Source organism: Pan troglodytes, chromosome 9 (genome assembly GCF_028858775.2).
Source record: "Pan troglodytes isolate AG18354 chromosome 9, NHGRI_mPanTro3-v2.0_pri, whole genome shotgun sequence".
Classification (NCBI taxonomy): domain Eukaryota; kingdom Metazoa; phylum Chordata; class Mammalia; order Primates; family Hominidae; genus Pan; species Pan troglodytes.
Genome location: NC_072407.2, coordinates 87183519 through 87204371, shown reverse-complemented (window position 1 = coordinate 87204371; position 20853 = coordinate 87183519). Strand labels below are relative to the sequence as shown.

Below are 20853 nucleotides of genomic sequence, written 5' to 3'. Positions count from 1 at the left end.
ATTTCCTTCTGTTGCCTGCTTGCCCTGGCCAGAACTTCTAATATTACATTGAATAGGAGTGGTGAGAGAGGGCATCCTTGTCTTGTGCCAGTTTTCAAGGGTTCTGCTTCCAGCTTTTGCCCATTCAGTGTGATATTGGCTGGGGGTTTGTCATGTATGGCTCTTATGTTGAGGTATGTTCCTTTAATATCTAGTTTATACAGAGTTTTAAACATAAAAGGATGTTGAATGTTATTGAAGACTTTTTTGGTGTCTATTGAGAAAATCATGTGGTTTCTTTAGTTCTGTTTATGTGATGAATCACATTTATTGATTTGCATATGTTGAACCAACCTTGCATCCTGGGGATGAAGCCAACTGTCGGGTCATGGTAGAAAAGCTTTTTGATGTGTTGCTGTATTCAGTTTGCCAGTATTTTATTGAGGATTTTTGCATTGATGTTCATCAGGAATATTGGCCTGAAGTTTTCTTTTTTTGTTGTATCTCCGTCAGGTTTTGGTATTAGGATGATGCTAGCCTCATAAAATGTGTTAGGGAGGAGTCTTTCCTTTCAATTGTTTGGAATAGTTTCGTTAGAAATGGTACCAGATTTTCTTTGTACCTCTGGTAGAATTCAGCTGTAAATTTATCTGGTCCTGGGCTTTTTTTGGTTGCTAGGCTATTTATTCCTTCCTCAATTTCAGAACTTGTTATTGGTCTATTCAGGGCTTTAATTTTTGCCCTGGTTCTGTCTTGGGAGAATGTATGTGTCCAGGAATTTATCAATTTCTTCTAGATTTTCTAGTTGATGTGCATAGAGGTGTTTATTATAGTTTTCTCTTGGTTGTTTGTATTTCTATGGGGTCAGCGGTGATATCCCCCTTATCATTTCTGAGTGTGTCTATTTTACTGTCCTCTCTTGTCTTCTTTATTAGTATAGCTAGTGTCTATCTATTTTATTAATAGTTTCAAAAAATCAGCTCCTGGATTTGTTGACTTTTTTGAAGGGTTTTTCATGTCTCTGTCTCCTCAGTTCCACTCTGATCTTGGTTATTTCTTGTCTTCTGCTAACTTTGGGGTTCATTTTCTCTTGGTTCTCTAGTTCTTCTAGTTGTGATGTTAGGTTGTTAATTTGAGATCTTTCTAGCTTTTTAATGTGGCATTTAGTGCTGTAAATTTCCCTTTTAACACTGCTTTAGTTGTTTCCCAGAGATTCTGATACTTTATTTATTGTTTTCATTTGTTTCAAAGAACTTCTTGATTTCTACCTTAATTTCGTTTTTGACCAAAGTGTCATTCAGGAGCAGGTTGTTCAATTTCCATGTAGTCGTGTGGTTTTAAATAAGTTTCTTAATCTTGAGCTCTAATTTGAGTGTGCTTTGGTATGAAAGGCTGTTTCTTATTATTTCACTTCTTAGGCATTTCTTGAAGGGTGTTTTACTTCCATTTATGTGATCAATTTTGGAGTAACTGCCGTGTGGTTATGAGAAGAATATATATTCTGTTGTTTTTGGTTGGAGAGTTCTGTAGATACCTATCAGGTCCACTTGATCCAGAGCTGAGTTCAGGTCCTGAATATTTTTGTTAATTTTCTGTCTTGGTGATCTGTCTAACATTGACAGTAGGGTGTTTAAGTCTCCCACTATTATTCTTTGAGAGTCTAAGTCTCTTTTAGTTCTCTAGGAACTTTCTTCATGAATTTGGGTGCTCCTATATTTGGTCCATGTATATTCAGGATACGTAGCTGTTTTTGTTGAATTGAACCCTTTACCCTTGTGTAATGCCCTTCTTTATCTTTTTTGATCTTTGTTGGTTTAAAGTCTGTTTTATCATAAGCTAGGATTGCAACCCCCTTTTTTCTGTTTTCCATTTGCTTGGTAAATTTTCCTCCATCCCTTTATTTTGAGCCTATGTGTGTCTTTACACATGAGATGGATCTCTTAAAGACAGCACGCCAATGGGTCTTGACTCTATCCAGCTTGCCATTCTGTCTTCTAATTGGAACATTTAGCCCATTTATTTTTAAGGTTACTATTGTTATATGTGAATTTGATCCTGTTATCATGATGCTAGCTGGTTACTTAGCAGACTTGTTTATGTGGTTACTTCATAGTGGCACTGGTCTGTGTACTTCAGTGTGTTTTTGTAGTTGTTGCTGGTAATGGGTTTTTCCTTTCCATATTTAGTGCTTCCTTCAGGAACTCCTGCCAGGCAGGCCTGATGGTGATAAATTACGTCAGCATTTGTTTGTCTGAGAAGAATCTTATTTCTCCTTCACTTATGGAGTTTAGTTTGGCCAGACATGAAATTCTGGGTTGGAAATACTTTTCTTTAAGAATGTTGAATATTGGCCCCAATCTCTTCTGGTTTGTAGGGTTTTTGCTTAGAGGTTTGCTGTTAGTCTGCTGAGCTTCTCTTTGTTAGTCACCTGGCCTTTCTCTCTGGCTGCTCTTAACCATTTTTTTCTTTCATTTCAACCTAGGAGAATCTGATGATTATGCATCTTGGGGATTATCTTCTTGTTGGGTATCTTACTGGGGTTCTCTGGATTTTTTGAATTTGAATGTTGGCCCGATTTGCTAGGTTAGGGAAGTTCTCCTGGATGATATTCTGAAGTATGTTTTCCAACTTAGTTCCATTCTCCTTGTCTCTTTCAGGTACCCCAATCATTCATAGGTTTGGTCGCTTTACGTAATCCTATATTTCTCAGAGGTTTGGTTTGTTCATTTTCATTCTTTACTCTCTATTTTTTTGCCTGTCTTATTTCAGAAAGATTGTCTTCAAGCTCTGAGATTCTTTCCTCTGCTTGGTCTATGCTGCTATTGATACTTGTGGTCGCATTGTAACATTCTTGTGTTGTTTTTCAGCTTCATCAGATCTATTATGTTCCCACTAAACTAGCTATTCTGGTTATCAGGTCTTGTATTGTTTCATCATGATTCTTACCTTCTTTGCATTGGGTTAGAATATGCTCCTTTAGCTCAGCAAAGTTTGTTATTCATTATTAACCACTCTCTGAAGCCTACTTCTGTCAATTCAGCCATCTCAACCTCAGCCCAGTTCTGTGCCCTTGCAAGAGAGGTATTGCAGTCATTTGGAGGACAAAAGGCACTCTGGCTTTTTGAGTTTTCAGCATTTTTGCATTGATTCTGTTCCATCTTTGTGGGCTTCTCTACCTTCAATCTTTGAGGTTGCTGACCTTTGAATGGGGTTTTTGTGGGGTCTTTCTTGTTGATGTTGTTGTTGTAGCTTTCTGTTTGTTTTTCTTTTAACATTCAGGCCACTCTTCTGTAGAGCTGCTGCAGTTTCCTGGGGGTCCACTCTAGACCCTGGTCACCTTGTTCCCTTCAGCACCTGGAGATATCATCAGTGAAGGCTGTGAAACAGCAAAGAGGGTAGCCTTCTCCTTCCTCTGGGAGCTAATGGATTTCAGGGGGTCACCAACCTGATGCTGGCCAGAACGCTCCTGTAGGAGGCGTCTGGAGACCCTTATTGGGAGGACTCACCCAGTCCGGAGGAAGGGATTCAGGAACCCACTTAAACAAGCAGTATGGCTGCCCCTTAGCAAAGCAGGTGTGCTGCACTGGGCAGAACCCCCCCTCGTCCAGAATGCCCGGACTCTCCAGTGCCAGCAGGCTGGAACATCTAAGCCAGCTGAACCACAGGGACAGTGGCCACTTCCCCCTGGGGCTTCATCCTAGGGAGAGATCAGAGTTCTGTCTGAAAAACTTGGCTGAAGTTGCTGTAATTCCCACAGGGAGGCCCCACCCAGTGAGGAGGGAGGGATCAGTTAAAGCAGCAGTCTGGCCATGATCTGGCATGGCAGCTATGCTGTATTGTGGGGAACTCCTTCCAGTCCAGACAGCCTGGACTCCCTGGAGCTGGCAGGGTAGAATGGCCCACTCTTAACTTCAGAGATGGTGGCTGCCCTTCCCCCCAGGAACTTGGTCTGTTTCAGGCAGTCTCCAGCCTGCTGCCATTGGCTGGCTGGAATTCCAAGCCAGTGGGTCTTAACCTGTAAGGTGCTGTGGGAGTAGGGCCCACAGAATGAAGCCACTTAACTCCTGGATTCAGCCCCCTTCCTAGCGTAATGCATGGATGGATCTCCCACCTCACTGGAATTCCCAGGGCCAGATTATACAAAACGCTTGGGTCTCTGTGCATGCCCCAGTGGCCATTATGTGGAGATTCCACACAGCTCTCTGCTTCGGATCCAAGGCCCTGGTCGCATTGGCTCACGAGGGGATCTCCTGATCTACAGTTTGCAAAGATCCATGGGGAAACCATGGTTTCCCAGATGAGGGTGCATAATCACTCACCACCTCCCTTGGCTGGAGGTGGGGTCCCCCTGGCTCTGTGCTGCTCCCACGTGGGCCATTGCTCCACCCTGCTTTTCCTCACTCTCCATGGGTCCAGCTGTCTACCTAGTCAGTCCTAATGCAATAACCTGGATACCTCAGTTGAAGGTACAGAATTCGCTTCCTGTTTTCACTCCTCCCTGTGACAGCTGCAGACTGCAGCTGCTTCTAATTGGCTATCTTATCTGGCACCCCTTGAGATATTTTGAATTTAGGTAAATATTTTGTGTATCACCTTCTTTTCCAAACAATTATTACTATGGTGTCTTCCGGTTGGTAGTTTTCTGATTGCCTCATTTCTTCTACGTGTATTTGTTGACATTTTCCTGTAAGGAAGAGCTTTCCCTTCTCCCCTGTTTTTTTTTTTTTTATTTGTTATGCCTTATTTGTGGAGTCCTAATTAGGGAAGGGGAGTTGGGCTGGTGGGACCAAGGGAAAGCAAAAAGAGAAAGCCCTCTTCAGCACACAGCACAAACATCATCCTATAAAATCCCCAGCAAGTCTCTCTCTCCTGTCAGTCACCTCCTCTCCTGCTGACCTACCTGTTGTTTTCTTGCAATGCCTTTTCCTACTTTCTCAAACCTGCCTTTCTTTACGTACAGCTGTCTTGGTAAATTCTTTTTACCACCTGTGCAATACCAGCCTCAGATAGTTGCCAACCTGGGACATTATTTAACCTTCCTAACTTGAATTTTGTAGTGTTGGGCTCAGAATATGATACCTCAAATTATGGTACTTTGTCATGCTGAGTACTTTGAACTGAAGGAGATTGGAAGGGGCTCAGAGTTTCTTTGACTTTCTTCTATTCACCTTTCCCCACTATTTTTCCTGCCCAAGCTGAGTCATAGAAAGCAGAATTACTCTCCCCTTGGGTGAGTCATAGAAACTAGAATTCCTCTTCCCCAAAGCAAGCATGAAACCTGGAAAGGTCACTCTCTGGCCTCCCTTTTACCCTAAAGGTTCTTACGAGGCAAGTATCCTGCTGTATATGTGGGGGGAAAGAATGTCATACAGAGACACAGGAAAAAATCTGAACAAACAGGCCTTACTGAAGTTCCTTCTCCTCTCCCCTGTCCCTCCAGTCTGTTACCATTAGATCATACCCCTTTTTGTCCAGTCATGTTTCTTCACAACTCTGCACTGCTTTTATCAGATTTATTTTTTAAAATACAGTTTTCCTTGGGTCTTTGGATCTTCATTTCCTTATGATGGCTCGCTGCCATGTAATATATAAACTTTTACTGAATTAAAATTATGTGCTTTTCTCCTATTTTTAGGCTTAGCCAGGAATCCTAGGTGGCTTGGGGAAACTTTCCCCCCCATAGGACAAATAAGATACATGTATGTGTTTTTATTTTCCCTTCTTTCTTATGTTGGGGCTTAGAAAATGATACCCAAAAGTATAGCTCTTTGACATGCTTAGCACTTGAATTAAAGGAAATTAGAAGGCCTCAGAATCAAGGACTTTTTGACCTTCTGTGTCTCTTCCCAAGCACAGGGTCGAACTCTCTGAAGGTTCTTTATCTGAAGCTACTCCAGAAGGAACATAATTGCTTTGGATACCTTCCCTGAAATTTTATTATTTAGAGAGGAGTAAACTCATATTTCAGGAAGAAAGACGGAGGAATATTACATATCTAGACAGAATGTCACAAACTATTGTCTGTTCTTAAGGTCCCATTCAGTTTCCAAACACAGCAATTCACAAATGATGATCTGTTCTTTGGGCCCAATCAACTCTCCTAAAAATCATTTACTACCCCTAAAAATTGCCTACATTCCTTCATCTCCTTGTCCTCTATGAAGAGGGTGCTATTTAAGCATTAGCCATCTCATCCTTTTTTGTGTTTCAATTTTGTATGGCTCATACATAGTTTGTATGTGCACACTTGCATGTTAATACATTTACGTACTGTTTTTCATGTTATCAGTTTATTTTAGCAAACTGGAACCTTCAGAGAGGGAGCGGAAAATTTCCTTTGCCCCTACACTTACACGGAAGATAGCATATTATAGACACAGTTGAACTTCTCTTAGCCACAGGTTCTGCATCCACATATACAATCAACCTGAAATCGAAAATATTAAAAGACAATAAAAATAACAGTATGGCAATGAAAATAATACAAATAAAAATACAGTACAACAACTATTTTTATAGCGTTCCCATTGTATTTGGTATTATACATAATCTAGAGATGTTTAAAAGTATCTGGGAGGATATGTGTAGGTTATATGCAAATACTACTTCACTTTATGTGAGGGACTTGAGCATACACAAATTTTGGTATCTGTGAAGGTTTCTGGAACCAACTCCCCATGGGTACTGAGGGGATGACCGTGTTCTTTAGCACTTTGCTTGTTTTACTTTAACAGTGTATCCTGAAAAAAATTCTGTTAGTTTATAGAAACCTTTTTTATTATTTGCATACCTGCATAGTAGTCAGCCAGACTTTTTAAAGGTTTGCAATGATGAAGACATTGACATAATGAAGTACCTGGTACTAGATAAGACCAGCTACCATAAACAACTATATAGCTGGAAATGCATGTGAAAGGTACACGATATTTTTTGTCCTATTTCTGCAAAATTTTTATAAGCTTTAAGTTATTTTGAATACATTTAAAAATCAAAGAAAAATGTAAAATAATAAATAAGTCTGTGAGAGCTTTACTTTTAAAATGTTTTCCCATTTGACCCCTCTACTCTTCCCTATCATTCATTTCTCACCTCAACCCTTCTTTGATTCCCTATTTTTTGGGATAATCTGAATTCTTTGGCATAATGTCTAAGATTCTCCTAAATTGGCTTCTGCTTACCTTTTCTATTTCATTTCTAACAACTATTTGGTGGCAAAAATGTAGTTGTCCAACTACATCATTCTGTTATAATACTTCAAAATTAAATTGAAATTATCTGCTTATATACTTGTTTCACTTATTTCACTCTACATTTCTTAAAGGACTGGCATAGTGAGCATTTAATAAATGTTTATTGAACTGAACCTCTGTTGAAGTTTCAGAGCACATTGTCTGCACTTCATTTTTGACAATCAAAGCTTTCCACATGGTTTTATAGTGACTTTTGTATGTATTTGTTTCCTTTCTTACACTAAATTCTTTTTGGACACTGTCTTCTTTGTGTTTTCCCCAAAACATCTTCTTTAGTGCTTTGCATGTAATACAATTTAATACATGTATATTGAATCAACAAATAAGGTGGACACTTTTCTTGATAACTGATACTCTCTTCTCTTGAACTCCTAGGTTGTGCCTAGTTTTATTTGTCTGTGCCCAGTTTTTTCAAGGAATCCTGAGGCCTTTAGGCTAAGAGAGTGAAGTTTATTATTATTTCAGCAGAGGAGAACTACTTAGTTTAAACTTACCCATTGTTTGTAATCCTGAAGTAGTCTATAAAATGGTAGCATGCTGTTTTCTGTAAAATAAAAGTGTAGGGGAAAAAAGTAATATCTTTTCCTTATCCATTGCTAGGTCCATGGCTAAGACCCCTATAATAAAAGACAGTTTAACAAGAGAAAAGCATATGCATTAATTTAACATAAGTTTTACGTGACAGAGAAGTGAAGACCTAAAGAAAAAGGGAAACCTGTGTATTTTTATGCTGAGTTTGATGAAGAGTGGGCAGCCATGCAGAAGTATGACTGGCAAAAGAGATATGATCTAATGGTAATAAACCAGGCAGACTTAAGGCCTGTTTGTTCAGGTTGTTCTTGTCTTTGTGTCTTTGAGCACAAGGATGTTCTTTCCCTCTGGGTATTAGGAGGGTTCCTCTGGAATGAAGGTTTTATCACTTGCTTCAGGGTGAGGGGAAAGTGAGAGTGAACTTCCTGATTCTGCTGTTTTCTCAAATGCTACATTGCCCTATTTTGGGGTAGCATGTTCTGAACCCCACCTAAAGACTCCTCCTCACCTCATACCTCTGTAGTTTGTAACATTTGTTTTGTATGAAGAGAATAGTATAGAGTTAAGTAAACTAGGCATTCTATAAATATGAGACCCAGGAAATATTAATAGAATTGGATTACTCCAGAGTACAACTGGGATCTGACTCAGGCTGATCTGTACACTTCACATTCTTAGAGGATGGGAAGGGGCAGTGCTTCCCAGTGACCTGGCATCGTAGAACTCTGTTTAACTTTTTTAACATATATTTTTAGAGTTTATATGGCTTTTGGTTCCTGCAAGGACACAGATTTTGTACATGATGCTCATTAGTACTGACATTCATTTCCAAAGAAAAGAATTCTGGGTTTGAGCAAAATAATATAAATAAATAAAAAAGTAATCTACCAAACAGTTAAACCACTGAGTACTTATTTACTCTACAAAAGAGATCTAGATTTTTCTAAGTTTATTATAAGATTCTTTTATATAGGAAACTTTTCGGATATGTATATAAAAGATGAATACATTTAAAGTAAAGTTGGCAAATATTTGTCCATACATACTGTGTAATGTAGAAAATACTTGTATAAACACTGCATAATTAAACAACTTAATATCTATGGGCATTCACTTTGTTAAAGTACTATGAAGGATGTCAAGATGGTAATAAACTTACTGTGTTGAAGAAGCTTTAAATCTACTTTAATGGAGAAGATAAATATATAAGCAATGACAAGTTTATTCTTCCTTTTTTTATATTCTAGGTTGTTCCTAAAGAGATCAGGTGGACTAATCATTATTAAGGGTGTAGAGGAGAATATTTCCTGAAGGCATTATAGATTGAGAGAGCCCATCCAGCTGGATAAAGAAAGAGGATCAGCACAGGCTGTGTGGAGGAGGGAGTCATAAATAGTTCTTAAGAAATTTGGGTAGTGGAATTACCAAAAGCCAGATAGCCAAATTGGGTTCTGAAAAAAAAAATGATTACATTTAGATAGAACAGATTTGAGGTACCAATGTGATTTTTTAGAGGAAATACAAGCATGCAATTGAAAATGTAGGACCAGAAATTGGGAAGAATGTCTTCCTAAAGCCTAGATGAAGAATCATTGAGTAGTGAGTATTGAGAGAAGCGATAAAAGGAATTTCGGAGTAACAGCTGATTCAGGAGTTAAAAGGAAGAAGAGGAAATGACAGAGAAGGAGAGTTCAAGAGATTGGGTGGCAAATAGGAGAGAGAGATGTTTCTGAATATAGGTATAACTTTCAAGAAGGAGGAAGAGGTCAATCGTGTGAAATGTCAGAGGAAGTGGAAGATAATGAGGAGTATAGAAAGTCAGAGAAAGATTCTAACAAATCTCTGGGTGGCGCTGATGCTGCTGGTCTGGGGACCACAATTTGAAAGGATGAGTGGGCAGTAAAGATGTGGTTCAGGAGTTTAGTGTAGTAGTTAGTTGCACAGGCTTTTCATTTGGACAGAACTAGGAAGACAGTGAGGACTAGGAGGTTCTTGGTGAGTTTTAAGAGTTCAGTATTCAGGGAAGAGAAGGCAGCATTTGAGGATTAATACAGAGGTTGCAAACTGGCTGCCCTTATGGAAACTGCAGCGCAGGTTTATATTTTGTTTGGCCTATTGCATGTTAGCTTAGATGATATTTTAAAAATATATAGTTGCTGTCAAAGAACAAAATTTCCTGAAAACCAGTTTGATCATTAAATTAAATTTGTTGAAATCAGGCAGCATTCCATCTATGAAGTAGAAAGGTGTTCTGATGAGCTGAGCAGAGCCTATTGACCTTACAGGCAGAAAGGAGCTGAAAGAAGCAGAACTAAGGAATAAAAAGCAGACTGGTCATTTCAAAGTACTTTCCTTATAGAGTTAAAACAGAGGAGACATTCTTATCAGGTCAGTTTACTTAGATGGGGCCATCGGGCCTCTTCTAATGGGTTGCTGTGAATCTCTTGTTCTTTAGAAAACTGTCCCATTTTAAAGGTCAGTTTGATTATGTGATACCTAGCATGAATGACTCCATTCTGATTTGGTCTGGTCTTTTGGGGCCTAGTGAAGGAACTCAGTCCAAAACAATGGCCTCCCATAACCTCTTTTTTTATGTTGTCAACATTTAGAAGTCAAGCTAAATTTTCACATAAAAATTCAGACTTCTAAGTTCTCTTGATAGTTTTAAACATCTGGCAACAAATGTTTGGAAGTGACTAGAGACTGCATTTGTTAGACAGGCATTAATTTTCCATTGTGCCGAGAATCATCTATCTCTTCGTAAATGTGTCTTATACCTTGCTAACTTGGAATAATTTAACATTTGTTAACTAGATCAGAGGTTTTCAAACTAGCATGTGTCAGAATCACCTGGAGAGCTCATCGAAGCACAGACTTTAGAGCCCCACCCCTACTGGTTTGATTCAGTAGGTTGAAGAGTTGATCTCGCTAAGACATTGTGGGTGGTGCTGATGCTGCTGGTCTGGGAACCACAATTTGAAAGGATGTGTGGGCAGTAAGAAAGTGGCTCAGGAGTTTAGTATATTAGTTAGTTATGTAGGCTTTTCATTCAGGCAGAAATAGGTTCTGTTTTCTCACCCAGAAAATAAAGATCATAAGCCTACTTCATAAGATGCTTTTTAATCTAATGAGTTAATGCACATAAAATATATATCAATATCCTTGAAGAGAGGCCTAGCTTATTGTAACTTTTCATTAAATGATTCGGTTTTATTGTTGCTATTACTACTTCTATTATGTCTTTCAACAGAATTGGCTCTGGGGAGGAGAAAGTCAGAAATAGATTAAAGTTTTGAAGTGATCAGGGTCTTTTCTTAAATGAAGGAAGAATAGAAGCATAGAAGAAATTTACTATTTCTATGAGAGCATAATTGACAGCAAGTTATCAGGGGATGAAGTAACGGTGGAAACATAAACAAATAGAAAATCAGTCATGATATTGAGACTGAGTGCTTTGTATGTATGTATATATGGGGCAACATCTGGTATGAGGTAGGAAGGTTGTAAATCTCACTGGGGCCCAGGGTATGCCACCCAAAAATATGACTATAGGAGACCAGAGTACCAGCCCCAAATATTCCTCTGTGGCATACTGATTTTTTTAAAGCTGGTTATTTTGTGAAACTACAGACACTGAAGTAGCATTGAAAAACTCCCCTTTTATGAAGGAAATTTATATTTATATAGGAGATTTTCATTAGTAAAGATATTTGTGTCAGAAAGAGAGTTAGTCTATGACAACTTTTATCAGATGAGAGACTTTGATCTGCATAACAAGGCAACCTTTATTCACTATACATTTCTTCCCCTCACCTTTCTATAATTTGGCTTCACCAGCCCCAGAAACCCCAAGCCCTTATTTCTTTCTGTAGCTCAGAATGCTAAATAAGCTTCAATCTGGGGAATAAGGGAATTCTGTCCCTTATTTGAGTTTCATATTTTTGTGAGACTCCCATGCATACATGGGTACACATGTTATTAGAATAATGTCTCTCCAGTTAAGCTGCCTTATGTCAATTTAATTTGTAGCTCAGCCAAAGAATGTAGGAGGGTAGAGGAAAGCTATTTTTTTCTCCCCTACAATCCAAGGCATCCAACTCAGCTATAGGGTGGTTAGTAAGGTGGAAGAAGTCCCTATGCAATGGGTGGCACTATCTCCATATTTTCAATGATGATAGTCATAGAATTTAAATATTGCCTCCATTCCACATAGGTAGTAGGTGGAAGTGAAAGGATTTTAATCCATTTCTTTCTTACTCTAAAATCTATGCCTTTTCTTTCAGAGCATGCTGCCTTTCAAGCCCACACTATTTTCTATTAGATTGAATACTCCTACTTGCCTAGATAACCTCCTTTGTCTTCAGTATTATTTCAATGTTACATCTTTCAGGAAGCCTTCATGATTCCACAGTCTAATATAGATGCTCCTCCTATACTTTCTATTGTCGTGATCTATATATGTAATATAAATTACATATTTTTATATTTCTCTGGCCAATTAGAGTTCTTCAGAGGACAGGCAGTCCATATTAATGGCATTTTGTCTCCAGAGATCAAAAGATAGTTGCTTAATGAATGAAAAAAATAAAAGATTAAATCAGATAGTGTATTAGGGTTCTCTAGAGGGACAGAACTAATAGTGTGTGTGTGTGTGTGTGTGTGTATAATATATATAAAGGGGAGTTTATTAAGTATTAACTCACACAATCACAAGGTCCCACAATAGGTTGTCTACAGGAAAGCCAGTCAGAGTCCCAAAACTGAAGAACTTCGAGTCTGATGTCTGAGGGTAGGAAGCTTCCAGCATGGGAGAAGGATGTAGGCTGGGAAACTAGGCCAGTCTAGTCTTTTCACGTTGTTTTGCCTGATATATATTCTAGCTGTGCTGGCAGTTATTAGATGGTGCCTATCCAGATTAAGGGTGGGTCTGCCTTTCCCAGCCCACTGACTCAAATGTTCAACTCCTTTGGCAACAACCTCACAGACACACCCAGGATCAATACTTTGAATTCTTCAATCCGATTAAGTTGACACTCAGTATTAACCATCACAAGTCCACCCCTTGTCAACTTGAACCCACATACATCTCCTGAGATCATACATAATCTTCAAATAAAGACAATAATAAGGCCATAATTACATCTAACATAATACAACTATTGTTTGTACAACTGGAAATGCACCAATCCCCAACCCAAATACTACTACATAAAGTTAACAACACTTTAATGCTGATATGAAGTCAATAAATTTTATGTCACATAATAAAGGAAAAAGGAAATAAAATGAAGATATTTTCTTAATACAAGCGTATATATGCTTACACATGTTTTTAACAAAACTAGGAGGGAATACTCATGACAATTACAGTCCTCATTCTTGCAGCTGGTATTGATGACTACCTTCTTCTACTAACCATTCTGTATTCCCTTTGCCTTCAGCAAGCACCTCAGCAGGTTGTGTGTTTTTGTTTTTTTTGTTTTGTTTTGTTTTTGTTTTTCCTGGTGGAGTCACCCAAACCTTCATTCCTGAAGGGTCTGAGCCATTTGTAGTCCTTCCTGGATTGGGCTGTTGTCATTTCCCATTGACCTTAATCACAGGGCATGGTAATACTAAGAGACGCCCTAATGGATCTCCTGTATTCCACGCACACACTTCCTTACTTCCCGTTGTGCAGTAGTACACTGATTTCATCTTGATAGTCCAGGTCAGTCACACCAGCCAACACTATAACTCCCTTCTTAGCCTGTTGACTTAAAAGTGGGAGGAGCCCAAAGTGTCCAGGTGGCAATTCCAGGTTAATGGAATCATTGTGTCTCCTGGTGGCAGAGTTTGTCACTCTTGAACTAAGACCTCTAGGCCAGCAGAACGTAATGTTGCAGGAACAGGGGCAAAAATTTTGCTAGTGGATCACGAGGGGTCATGGTGAATGGTGCCACTTCCACCCCTTGATTCCTGGACCTGTGAATCCTGGCTATGGGAGAAATAGTAGCATATATTGGATGCTGATTCAGAGCATACAAAGCCTTCTTGAGAACTTTGGCCAAGCCCTGCAAAGTATTGTCACCTTGTTGGTGTTGTAATTGTGACTTCAAAAGAATATTCCACAGTTCTGTCAATCCAGCTGTTTCAGGATGATGGGGAACATGGTAAGACCAGTGAGCATGAGCATGAGCCCACAATCACAGTTCTTTAGCTGTAAAGTGAGTGCCTTGGTCAGAGGCAATGCTATATGGAATACTATGACTGTGGTTAAGGCATTCCGTGAGTCCACAGGGTAGTCTTGGCAGAAGAATTACGTGCAGGATAGGCAAACCCATATCCGGAGTAACTGTCTATTCCAGTGAGGATAAACCTCTGCCCTTTCCATGATGGAAGAGGTCCAATATAATCAACCTGACACCAGGTAGCTGGCTGATCATCCTGAGGAATGGTGCCATATTGAGGGCTCGGTGTTGGTCTCTGCTGCTGGCAAATTGGACACTCAGCAGTGGCCATAACTAGGCAGCTCAGCCTTGGTGAGTGGAACTGCATGTTGCTGAGCCCATGTATTACCTCCAACCCTACCACCATGGCCACTTTGTTCATGGGCCCACTGGCCAATGACAGGTGGCTGTGAAAAGAGGCTGAGTGATGTCCACAGAACAGGTCATCCTATCCACTTAATTATTAAAATCCTCCTTTGCTGAGGTCACTCATTGGAGAGCAATCCCATGCGATACAAATATCTTCACGGTTTTTGACCACTCAGAGATCCATCCACATACCCCTTCCCCAGATTTCTTTGTCACCAATTTTCCAATCATGCTTCTTCCAAGTCCGTGATCATCTAGCCAAACCATTGGCTACAGCCCATGAATCAGCATATAATCACACATCTGGTCATTTCTCCTTCCATGCAAAGTGTGGAACGAGGTACACTGCTTGAACTTCTGTGCACTGAGAAGATTTCCCTTCACTCTTGACCTTCAGCGATGTCCTAGAAAGGGGTTGTAGTGCTGCAGCTGTCCACTTCGGGTGGTGCCTGCATAATTGTGCAGAACCATCTGTGAACCAGGCCCTAGTCTTTTCCTCTGTCAACTGATCATAGGGAACTCCCCATGAGGCCATTGGTGCAGGCTGGGGGAGAGAAGGCAGGGTGGCAGGAGTGGACACCATGGGCATTTGAGCCACTTCCTCATGTAACTTACTTGTGCCGTCAAGACATCCTTGAGCTCAATCATGTATATACCACTTCCATTTGCTGATGGAATGCTGCTGTGCATGACCCACTCTGTGGCTAGATGGGTCAGAAAGCACTTAGTTCATGATAGGCAGTTCAGGTCTCATGGCAACTTGATGACCTATAGTCAAACATTCAGTTTCCACTAAAGCCCAATAACAGGCCAAGAGCTGTTTCTCAAAAGGAGAGTACTTATCTGCAGAAGATGGCAGAACCTTGCTCCAAAATCCTAGAAGCCTCTGCTGTGATTCACCTATGGGGGCCTGCCGAAGGCTCCAAACAGCATCCCTATCTGCCCCTGACATCTCAAGCACCATTGGATCTGCTGGGTCATATGGCGCAAATGGCAGAGCAGCTTGTACAGCAGCCTGGACCTGTTGCAGAGCCTTCTCCTGTTCTGGAACGCACTCAAAACCGGCAGTCACTCAATAAATGGGCAGGAGTAACGCACCTAAATGAGGAATGTGTTGCTTCCAAAATCCAAGTACACCCACTAGGCATTGTGCCTCCTTCTTGGTTGTAGGAGGGGCCAAATTCAGCAACTTATTTTTTACCTTAGAAGGAATATCTTGACAGGCCCCACACCACTGGACCCCTAAGAATTTTACTGAGGTAGAAGTTCTTTGAATTTTAGTTGGATTTATTTCCCATCCTCTGGCATGCAAATGTCTCACCAATAAGTCCAGTGTGTTTGGTATTTCTTGCTCACTGGATCCAATCTGCATAATGTCATCAATGTAATGGGCCATTGTGGTATCTTGTGGAAGCAAAAAGCTATCAAGTTCTCTCCAAATAAGATTATGACACAGAGCTGGAGAGTTGATATACCCCTGAGGTAGGACAGTAAAGGTCTATTGTTGACCTTGCTGGCTGAAGGCAAATTGTTTCTGATGGGCCTTATGAACAGGAATGGAGAAAAAGTCATTTGCCAAGTCAATGGCTGCATAGCAGGTACCAGGAGTTAATTTGCTCAAGCAATGATACCATATCTGGTACAGCAGCTGCAATTGGAGTCACCACTTGGTTAAGCTTATGATAATCCACTGTCCTTCTCCAAGATCCATCTGTCTTCTGCACAGGCCAAATAGGAGAGTTGAATGGGAATGTAGGGGGAATTGCCACCCCTGCATCTTTCAAGTCCTTGGTGTTGGCACTAATCTCCACAATCCCTCCAGGGATGCAATATTGTTTTTGATTTACTGTTTTTCTAGGTAGAGGGAGATCTAATGGTTTCCATTTGGCATTCCCACCATAATAGCCCTCACTCTACCAGTCACGGAGCCAATGTGGAGGTTCTGCCAGCTTGCAAGTATGTCTATGCCAATTATGCATTCTGGCACTGCAGAAATGACCACAGGATGAGTCCGGATCCACTGTAAGTCAGATCCAAGCTAAAGCTCCATGAATTACCTGATCTCTATAAGCCCCTACTTTAACTGGAGGACCACAATGACCTTTTGGGTCCCCTGAAATCGATGTCAATTCAGAGCCAGTGTCCAGTAATCCCTGAACTGTCTGAACATTTTCCTTTCCCCAATGCACAGATACCCTGGTAAAAGGCTGGAGGTCTCCTTGGGGAAGGAGAGAGAAAAATTAACAGTATAAATTGTTGGTAGTGTAGTAGGGTCCTTCCTCAAGGGGACCTGGCCTCCCCTTCATTCAAGGGGTTCTGGGTCTGTAAACTGACTCAAGTGTGGAAATTGATTGAGAGGCTGTGATTCTGTTTTTATAATTCAAATTAGTCTTTTGTCCATTTGACCTAGAAGTTTTCTGCTTGTATACATTAAGTATGAATGCAGTAGGCTTCCTATCAATTTCACTTCTAGAAACACTATGATTAATTAGCCAGTGCCAGAGCTCTATACGAGTCAGACTATTCTGATTGCCATTTTGCCTCTGCTGTCCATTATGGTAGCTATGCTTACCTTGCCTTTGAAGGTTGAGTGCTACCGCTTGGCCCCTGCCACCTCGCAATCCCATTATTCACACTGTATTTAAATTTTTTTTAGTTGAGTGACTGCAGTTCCCACTCTTAGATCTGACATACAGAGTAGAACAATTACAGGGCCCTTCAAAGATGCAGGTGCTGCCCTCACAAATCTATTTTGCAAGGCATTGGTCAAGAATGTATCATCTGGACCTCCCAGCTGGGATGAGTAGATCTAAAGTGACTAATCCACTCCACCATCCCAATCTCCCTAAGCCTTTGGATCCCTTCCTCTAAATTAAACCAAAGGAGATCAGGCATTTCCAGCTCACTCACAGTGGGTTATCTTTTAATCCATATTTCAGCTAAACAAACAAATTATTACAACCTTTTTTTTCACTCGAGCTGCAACATTAAATGCAGAGTCCCTACTTAGTGGGGCCGGATCAATAAATTCAGCCTGATCCAGTTCTATGTTCCTTCCACCATTATCCCACACCCTTAATATCCATTCCCATGCCTGTTCTTCAGATTTCTGTTTATATAAATTAGAAAATTCAAGTAGTTCTTTTTGAGTATAGTGTACCTCCTTATAGGTCACACTCTGAACTTCACCTCTAGGGCCCACTGAGAGGTCAGCCTAGTTATAAGTCTAGAAGCAAACAGGGCTGTTGGGGGTGGCTCCTGAGGAGAATCAACATTATCTTGCATGGCAACTGCCTCAGGGGAGGGTGTCACTGTTTTCTCAGGCAGTGCGGGGTTTATCTCCTCAGACAAAGGTGGAAAGGCTGATGGGTCGGGGAGGGGATGTTGCCACTACTGGGAATGGGGGAGCTGTTTCTTCTGGCAAAAAAAGCTTCGTCAGAGTTTACAAACTCAGTGTTCCCAGCTTCATGAGAGACCTCCCAAACATTGCCATTCCAAGTCGCAGGGTCCCATTCTTTTCCAATCAGTGCCCTCACTTTAAGGGCTTGTGTCTGTTTTCCCACAATTTCATATCTTTCTCTACAGGAGATAAGACTTTCACTCAGGGTAATCTTAGCAGATTTGAGGCTCCGTATCTGCTTCTGAAGCTGGTAGTTAGAATCCCTGATTTCATCATTTCCTTTCATCACTTTGTCCACTGAACTCAGGAGCAACCAACCAGCTTCATTATATTCCTTGATTCTCCACATATAGTCAAAGGTATTATGTATAGAGTCGCTAAACTCCTTGCCTCTCACGAATGGTGAATCAGGAATGTCAAATGCATTCATCTTGCATAACTCTCTAAACAGTTCATGCCAAGGACTATCAGTGTTCTCCATACTACTAGAAGTAGAGTCTTTAGCATTTTTGGGTCGAATCATGTTAAGCAGCCAACTCCAGAAACCCCCAAACCAATGAAAGGACTTCATCCTTAATATTCTGTCCCTCAAGAATCACATATATATATATATGTGCTTATTAAGTATTAACTGATATGATCACAAGGTCCCACAATAGGCCATCTGCAAGCTGAGGAGCAAGGAAAGCCAGTCGGAGTCCCAAAACTGAAGAACTTGGAGTCCAATGTTCAAGGGCAGGAAGCATCCAGCATGGGAGAAGGATGTAGGCTGGGAGGCTAGGCCAGTCTAATCTTTTCGTGTTTTTCTGCCTGCTTTATATCCTAGCTGCACTGGCAGCTGATTAGATGGTGCCCACCCAGACTAAGGATAAGTCTGCCTTTCCCATCCCACTCACTCAAATGTTAATCTTTTTGGCAACAACCTCACAGACACATTCAGGAACAATACTTTACATCCTTCAGTCCAATCAAGTTGACACTCAGTATTAACCATCACAAAGAGATGCATAGATAGATGAACAAATGTACAAACAATGAATAAGGGCTCTGATCTGGCTCAGAGAAATGCCGAGCTCAATCACCTTAGGACAACCAGGTAGCCTTTGCCTGGGAAGCAGTCTTTTACTTTGCGCTTAGTCTATGATGGTGGATGTGCCACCGTGTTCAGTATGATGATGGATCCAATTAGCAATGGTGACAGTGCAGGCTCAATCAGCATCTTGATTCCAGTGGGTCTCATCAGAGGACAGGTCCTTACTATGTACATCTACATGAGAGATACAGTCAGATTGACGGCCCTGATTTATTTGGATAGTTCATGGGACCAAAGAGGAGTGGCCCAAAGAGGGGAGCACAAAATAAAGAGCTCTATGTTTCTGATACAGAGGTTACCTGGGTATCCCAAAGTGGTTGAGCCTGACACTGCTCTTCATGAGATGACACATCTTCTCAGTTTGTTCATCTATCTATGTATCAACTTTTCATCTAATTTAATCTTTATTTTTCATTCATTAAACAAATATGTATTTATTCTAGAGACTGAAAAACAGTAAGATATCCTGCTTGTCTTACAAGATACTCTAATGGGACAGATAAACATACATAAACACATACATGTAGACACACACACACATATGTATACATATACATTTATGTAATTTATAATACAATATGCTAATTACAATGATAGATGTAAACTACGGGAGCAGAGAAGAGGAGTGTCTACAATAGACTAGTATCAGAGAAATCTTTCTGCCCACAGTGGTTGCAAATTTCTCTCCTGTCACAATCAGTGCAGGTACATGTCTCTATAGCTATTGCCTGAAAAGGAGTGGAAATTTCTGTTCACCCACTCCTTTTAGAGTGAATCTTAGAAACTGAGGCCGACTGCTAGGTTGGTGAGGAAGTTCTCCCAGCCAGAGGAGAGTTGGCAAAAACCATTTGGGAGCTGTCCTAGCCTGCAACCACTTTAGAAATTTCTCCTCATTAACGTGCATTAAAGTGAGGGGATTTTTTTTTTTTTTTTTTTTTTTTTTTTTGATACAGAGTCTTGCTCAGTCACCCAGGCTGGAGCACAGTGGCTCACTGCAACCTCCACCTCCCTGGTTCAAGCGACTCTCCTGCCTCAGCCTCTCAAGTAGCTGGGATTACAGGCGCATGCCACCACACCTGGCTAATTTTTATATTTTTAGTAGAGATAGGGTTTCGCCACGTTGGCCAGGCTGGTCTCAAACTCCTGACCTCAGGTGATCCATCCTCCTTGGCCTTCTAAAGTGCTGAGATTACAGGTGTGAGACATTGTGCCTGGCCTAAAGTGAAGAATTCTTATTATGCAGTTGAACATTCAGTGTGGTCAGCATGTTTACTACCCAGTTCCTAAAGATGTTCCACGAATCCCTTTCATCAGCCTAGAAGTCTCTGATCCTTCCTCTTCCAGAACACTATGAATCTGTCAGAATTCCATCCTTGTCACTCTCAAGAACTGTGAGGAGTCTAAGATTGTATCCTACTTGCAAACTAAGAATTTAGTCTGCCACAATTTCATCGATGCTGCCAAAAGAATCGTAGGGCAGAGACTAATTACTTGCAACAACAGCAGTAGACTATCAACATCTTCTTGTACCAATTTCTCAAGCCCCAATTTTTACAGTGCAAGGCAAAGATGGTCACATGATACAGTCATATGCAATGGGTCATATTGTAGGTTGTGTTCCCTCAGTTTAGGTAACATCTGTTTTATAATGGTCAGTAAGCAAACCTACCCTTTGCTTTGAAAGTAGACATTATTTTTATCATCTAAAGCTGTAGTTATAAAAAGACAGCCCAAAGCAAAGGCAGTCAATGCCACTGCTAGTTCTGAGAGCTCCAATAGCTTCCATAGAGATTTCTCCAAGCATGAGAACTTGTATAAAGTGAAATCAGCCCTCTATCTTCATCTTCCCATTAACCATGCTCAGCTTTAACCAGATCATCAATTTACTTTTGAATAGCCCATGTTCAACACTCCCTGCTGGAAACCTTTGAAATTTAAAATTGGCCTTTGAATAACTGTCCCATTTTATGTTTTCTCTTTGGGAGCAGTATAAAAATGGGTTAGATAGTACATTCATATGCTAAA

General features: G+C 40.5%; 1 protein-coding gene across 15 annotated transcripts in view; it reads left to right on the top strand.

The window, feature by feature from the left end:
• Positions 1-20853, top strand: part of DLG2 (discs large MAGUK scaffold protein 2) — a 2168441-nt gene that overhangs the window by 445776 nt on the left and 1701812 nt on the right. The gene's annotated exons all lie outside the window — the stretch shown is intronic.